General features: G+C 39.1%; 1 long non-coding RNA gene across 1 annotated transcript; it reads left to right on the forward strand.

Annotated features, from left to right (window-relative positions):
* Positions 1-2,685, forward strand: LOC127534200 (uncharacterized). The gene is made up of 6 exons (XR_007942234.1): positions 1-93; positions 674-692; positions 2,018-2,037; positions 2,151-2,191; positions 2,334-2,394; positions 2,642-2,685. It is a non-coding gene; the product is annotated as an uncharacterized LOC127534200 (long non-coding RNA).
* The last annotated feature ends 4,643 nt before the right edge of the window (positions 2,686-7,328 follow it).

Below are 7,328 nucleotides of genomic sequence, written 5' to 3' on the forward strand. Positions count from 1 at the left end.
TGCGGATGTTGGCCGTAGCTGTGTCTGGTTTTGGAGTAATCGTGGGAGTCATCATCATGGGAGTGACAGCAGTCTGTCACAAAAGAAGAAGTGGTAAGGACTGTACTGATGCATGTGATCTATAAAGCTTGAAAGCACTTCTCTACATGACTGCACACATCTAAATTACAATAATGCTGCATCTTTCATAACCTTCAGACAATTCTCCACCCTTACACCTCTTCCAGTGATTCATACGGTCCCCATCATATGCTCTGCACCAAGACTAATGAACTACTGTTGCACAACACAATGCACAGCATGACGCACAGGGGAAAATAAATCTAGATTAATACATGTATTATAATTCAAGTAACTACATTGCTCTACCAATGGCATATTGACTTGGATTATAACATCTTCTGTGGAATTATTTGTCATAGTATTCTATGATGCATTGTGAGGTGTAATATATCAGGTACTGCATCAAGACATTTTGTCAGTTTGAGAATTTAAATATGTAATAATAACAAGAAGAAGAAGAACAAAAATAACTGAAAAATGCAGTTACTACAAACATAGTACTTCCTGGTTTACAGATACTAAAGAAGCTCCACATAGTGAAAAAGACTTGTTGATCTCTGTGGTTACTGGCTGCTTTTTAACCATTTTGATTTTTTAATTTTTTTTTCAGAAAAAAGTTTTCCCGAGAGGTAAGAAATGTGTTTAATCTTTTCAGGAGAAGCTGGGTGATCCTCTGATTTCTGTCACCCTGTTTGTTAAAGAACTTCAATAGTTTGACATCAAGCTCAGTGACGCTGGTCACTGCTTTCCTTTTAGAAACCAGGGGCCTCATTTATAAAACATTGCGTAGGATCCATACTAAAAGTTTGCGTATGCCGAAAATCTGAAATGGGCGTATGCCCCTCGCCCCTGATTTATAAAACTGTGCGTAAGCACAGCTGCAGGCAATTTCTTTATAAATCACACACCAACTGGAAGACACAGGTGGATCCACCTCATATTTCGCCCACAACACACCCACATTTTACCATGAATGGTCAATGCAAAGTAACTCATGAATGTATCTGTATATAAATAAGCTGCGGGATCCACGGCATTTTACCCAGCGCCGGGGGACTGAGCGTGGTTGTGGTGTGACGCATGTGGGCCTGTGTGCCTGTACAGGGCTAATTAATGGTTGGACGCTCATCCCATTCGGCCGCATATGGATAAATAAACAAAATCATTTTCTTTTTACTGTGATAGTTGCAGTGAAGAGTTACAGGAAATGGGGAGAAGACATGCACAATAGGGTCACGGGCAGAACTCGAACCCAGGCCGCTGCGTCGGAAACCAGCCCCTGCAAATGAGTCAATTGCCTAACCCGATGAGCTATGGGCGCCGGGCAATAAATAAACAAAATGATTTGATAAAGACCAGCACACCGGCCCACATGTGGGCCAGCCCTTCGGTCAAACGACCGAATGAAATAACGTTCAATCCGCCCCTGTTGATATATGGACATAGTTCTGCAAATACAGTCGTAGGCCGAATGGCGCACTATATGAACATCTAAAACAATGAGGGTTTATGATTACCCGGCTCTACAAGTCTAATATGTGATAACAATAAAGGTTTGAGATCAATCTGGTTCAATTCTCCACTTCACCCTCCGGCACTGCCGTTCCCTCTGTCTCCAAAATGTGCTTAAGCAAGCATCAAAGCTGGCGCACCGGTGCGCACATTCTCACGCCAGGTTTGTTTTTAGAAATCACAACGTACACAGCGTACGCCACTTTCTACGCAAAGGTTGTGATTTACGCCACTTTCTAGCCCTGTTCTGTGAGTACGCAAGCTTTATAAATGAGGCCCCAGAGCATTATTTGATGAAGCAGCTTGTTCATCTCCTGAATTATTTAACTAATGAAGAAATTCAAGGCAGTGACACATAATTGGTGCAGGTTTTTAGGAAATTAAAAGTATACAGTACAGTGCATTGTCTAACTATATTGTTTTCCCCTTTATTTCCACAAAGATCACAAGCCAGCAGTCCTGGTAATGTACACATTTAATAATAACCAGGAAACATGACGCATTATTCATACGCATTCAGTATGTATTGAACTTATATTTTCCCATATTGAGTTTTGTTTTGTCCTCTGTTGTAGGCGACTTTCTGAGCATGACTGATATTGACCGTGGAGGATTGGTACTTTTTTTATTCAATGCAACATTCACACACTCTAACATCATACAGTATCTACATAGCAACACTCAGTGCAAACTCATGTGTTTAGAGTCATTTATAAATAGCTCTGTGGTCTGCTTCTTCTCTTCTGTTCTCTAACAAGTTATCTGCAGATAATACTGAAGCTTACATCAGCTTTGTCCCTGCTGCTGATCGTCCTACTGGTGAGCCGCTGCTTTTTTTTTTTTTTTTTTTTTTTACCAACAGGAAGTTTAAAGTTCATGTTGAAACAGAATCTTGTACAGTAAGAGCTGTTTGCAAAGTGATAAAAAGAAAACTTAATTTTTTTTAATGTATTAACACCAGAGCTTGTCCCAAAAAGTGAAACATTTTATTTTATACAGTCATATGAGAAAAAGGTAACTTTATGGATGTTTTTCTTCTTAGTGTCTAATTCTCTTGTACTTGTAGGGTCTGAGCGAGTGACTGGACAGGAGTCTCAAAGTGAGAATGTAAGTGAGACACAAGTCTCAGTATTTTACTATGTTGATGCTACAGATTTAAAGAACTCTTGCTGTCTTTCTTTTTCTATTCTGAGGTATACCATGTGTACGCCACCATCCCCCAGGATGCACCTGCAGCAGACCTGATGAGCATTACTTACAGTACAATACAGCCCCATTGAAACACAGCTTTTAATACCGTTTAGACAAACAAAACGCAGATACGCCGACAGAACTATCACACATTTAAACCATAAGGCTTAGACTGCAAGGCTACTATTGTTAGAATATAAACAATGTAGTAATAATATCACCTCGATAATGTTTCTGTTTTAATATGACGATGAAAAGTTAATATTGAAAATACCTGCAAGTTGTTTAGTGTCAATGAAAACTTGTTTCACTCCATCTGCAAAGCTCCTTATATTTCTCTCTTTCCAACCCTGGAAATACAGACAGAAATTATTGTGTTTAAGGGTTATGTTAACTAAACCTAAAGCACGTGGCTGAGGTGTAAAACGCAGACTGAGTTATTTCAAAAAGGTCAACTCTGATTTTCTTCATTAGGTAGAAGACTCTCAAAATTTAACCAAGATAATTATATTTCGCAACTTATTTTTGCAAGATGCTGCCTTGCAACTGTCTCTGGTTTAAATCCTGAGGTTTTATGCTTTGTTTGCATCCACTTGAATCCCCTCAGTGTGACTTTTGTACATTTAGGATGTTGCTCTTATATGGAATAAATGTTGTTATGAGCATAATCCTGACGACAACTGTATTTTCTCTGAAATATATTTTACAGGACATTGAGTGATATGTAACAATCACGTCTTCCTTTCTTCTATGTTTGTAGTGTTCATGAATTTGTATATAGGTTGTGTATAAAACCGACAACAGATAATCAATAAACAGAATTTGAAAAAAAAATCTTTCCTGCTGAATGTTGAAGTGCCTTTGTTCAAAGCACTGACATGAAGAATGAAAAGGAAAATAGATACTGAACGTTCTGGCCGGGCTGCACAGTGATCTAGTGGTTAGCACTTTCGCCTTGCTGCAAGAAGATCCCCAGTTCAACTCCCGGCCTGGGCCTGGGATCTTTCTGCATGGAGTTTGCATGTTCTCCCTGTGCATGCGTGGGTTTTCTCCGGGTACTCCGGCTTCCTCCCACAGTCCAAAATATGCTGAAGTGAATTGATCACTCTAAATTGCCCGTAGGTGTGAATGTGAGTGTGATTGTTTGTCTGTATATGTAGCCCTGCGACAGACTGGTGACCTGTCCAGGGTGTCCCCTGCCTCTGCCCGAGTCAGCTGAGATAGGCTCCAGCACCCCCCGCGACCCTAGTGAGGATAAAGCGGTGTATAGAGAATGGATGATGGATGTTCTGTGGCCAGCAACTTGAAATCAAAGCTGTAGTTTCTATTCTGCTGAGGAAGGAGCCACTGACTTCTTTTGTCTCCATTAATCTCTGTCACCAGCAGAGGTTGACCACCAGGTGGTGCCAAAGTAATTGTAAATATATCTGTATATTCACAGACCATGAATATACAGTAAGTGTGTGTTTCCTGTATGTGTGTGTACATGTACTCAGTGGTCTGGTTCAGACTTAGACTCATTGTAGATATAAGACAGTGCAAAAAAGCTTGTTTGTTTGACCCAAATTAATCCTCATAAAGAATTCAGAAATAGCTTGAAAAGATACATGAGCATTGGGTCACCTGGAGCTTCAACTTAAATCAACTGGAAAACCTGAAGGCGCACAGCATCTATAATATTAAAATATTAACTTTATATAAATCATGTCTTTAAACGTAATGTCGAATAGAAAATAAACATATTTTTTACTGTGCGTTCCTGTTTAAATTAAGATGGTTTTGAGATTACAATAGATTACTCTTTAAAAGTCATGTTGGCAGTAAATCAAATTGCATGTAGATGAGCACACTAGTGGTTTAACCATTCAACAGAACAGTGTTTGATATGTTTTCAAACAATTAGTTTCTGTCCTCATATGGAAAGTCACAATAGTGGAAAAGGGGTGATGTTGAAATATCTTCTAATACTTTTTCCTCATAGAATGATTATGTTGTCTTGTGAATGGATACTCACATTCACCCTCAGCTTGTTTTATTAAATCATTTTCAAGGTGGTATTGGAAAAAAACTCATCATTTATGAATCCAGCAACGTTGCCTCCACTGGTGAGCTGTTTTTCTCTTCCCACCAACTTGATTGTTGTCCAAAGTTCTTAAAGAGAGCTGAGGAACAGGTTTATTGTGACATTAATGACCAATATATAAATGTGATTATCCAATAAGATGAACAATAACTTTGCATTGTCCCATGTAAACACTTTTATGACTGTTTTGATTGTTCTTCATGTGGTTCTTTGCCCAAATGGTAAACCTGCTCACACTGGGGCTCTGAAGCCTACAGAAGTGGATGATTAACTTTAATTAATCTATTTTTTACTTGTCTACTTGTAAGCATAGAATAATAAAATAACATTATTAAAAACACGTTAATTTCCTGTTATGAGACTATTAATATTGAGCAAAATTGCTTTTTTTCTGGAGAACTGCTGGTTTATCTGCTGGTATCAATGAACATCTCACAGAATCACATTGACTAATGACTGTTTCTTTGTTTTCATAGAGAGGAAAAACATCAACAGCTGCAGTTCATAGAAGTCGTCTATCATTTCAGAGGAATACAGTCATCAACACAGAAAAGAATTCTGAAATTCAACATGGTGACAATTTTTATTTTATTTTCATTTAACCAAATTACATCACTATTTACTGTACGGCTCAGTAAACACAGACTTGCACCCAGGACAGAGACTCAGACAGTTGTCGGATCATGTTTTCTGCAGAAGCCATTGTTTTCCAACAGTCTTTTCTCTGTCTGCCTGAACTCTGTCTCTCATGACCACCTTCCTGCCTCACGGTCCGCTGAGCCTCACCACAGGTTTAAAACTGATGTCTTTTTGAATGAGGTTTCCTGTCTCTACCTCTGACTGAGTAAACCTCAGCTTTCTATTTCTATGAGTGCGATGTGTGTGTGGGTAGGAAGGTCAAGTGATGGGGGAGTAGCAAGACCATGGTGAAAACAAAAGAATAGCAGGGTGACTGAAGCAGTACACTGACAGCAAAGAAATGATACAAAACCAATGCAAGCAACATAGATGTTTTCAGCTGAGTGTGCTGGAAGTAACAGTGCCTTTTTATATGGTCTGCACTCAGGGGCTCATTGTCTCTTTATCAATCCAGTCAACCAACTTCAGGGGAGGTCAGTTTGTGGCCCGAGAGGAAGGGGGCGCACTCGTCGGAGCGACTCCTGACAAGGCTCTGTACGCGAGTGTGTGTGTTTCTCAGTTTGTTTGGTTTGCAAGTACTGCATATTATGTCCGACTTTCTTGTCCTTCTGAAATGTTCAGCGAAACACTGTTATACCTGGCCTGTGCCCTGCTCCCGATCACCTGATTCTGGCAGGGCTGCCAACTTGTGACCAGACCTTAGAGTGAGGTTTGGTTTGTGCGGGATGCTGACAGAGGGTCTGGGGGTCCTCCCCAGAAAATTTAGAAAATTATTGATCCTATTTCCTGCCTTCTGGTATAATTTTAGAGCATTTTGCCTGTTAAAATCTTATTATAGAGATAACATTGAGGGATAATAAAAAAAACATTGAGCTTAAAAAAATCTGGAAAAAAAAACAGAGCAAGGGCAGGCAGTATTGAAAATAGTTCTTCATGTAAAATATGGATGAAAGTTCTGTGACTGGATGTGCACAACACATTTCAGAATTTTCCATAAATATATGCATAATTAAAATAACTCTGGCAACCACTTTGTAATATTTGTCTTGGAAGAGTTTAATGCACACACTCAACAGCTTCAAGTTGACCACGTCAGGCAACTAAACAATAAAAAGTGCTGATGCAAAAATAAAACATATCTCCACAACTTAAATTATCCATTCACTGAACAGAATTACAATCAGCACTAAACTCTCTATTAAATGTCAAAACAATCCACGTGACTCTAAAAACTCAACAGCTTTACAAACTCTAAGATTAAACTCTCCACAAGGATCCAAAATAAGTTGGACTTCTGCATGAGAGCTTTAATTATTCTTCATCTACTTCCTGAAAAGTTTGGTCAATAAAAAAGACAAAAACTAATATTTTCAGCTGAACAAAAGACAGACTTTGTGATTTTTCTGCTCACATGTTGTGTTGTTATAAACTTACTCTTTCAAATAAGTAGCCTCCTAACCCCCTGGAAACCAGCGTTTGTCACTCCTCAGCAACTCTAGACAGCTGGTTGTAATATTTTTTGAGCAACACACCATACTATGACGTTTTTACAGTGAAGGTTCTACTATGAAACCAGTTTGACATGTTCAGGCGTTCTATGTGTGAAAACTCAGAGAATTCAGGTATCAGAAGGTGGTTTTTAACTTTCTTTGTTAACTTTCTGCTTCAAATTTAAACTACATTTACTTCACTAAGGGGCCGTTTACACGAGGACGCTTGCAGGTGAAAACGGCAAAATATTTCAACAAAACACCCTACCGTTTATACGAGGATGGCGTTTTGGGGGCTTGAAAATGCAAAAATTTGAAACCGGCCTCCAGAGTGGAAAAGTAGAAAACGC

The sequence above is a fragment of the Acanthochromis polyacanthus genome, chromosome 5 (genome assembly GCF_021347895.1).
Source record: "Acanthochromis polyacanthus isolate Apoly-LR-REF ecotype Palm Island chromosome 5, KAUST_Apoly_ChrSc, whole genome shotgun sequence".
Classification (NCBI taxonomy): Eukaryota; Metazoa; Chordata; class Actinopteri; family Pomacentridae; genus Acanthochromis; species Acanthochromis polyacanthus.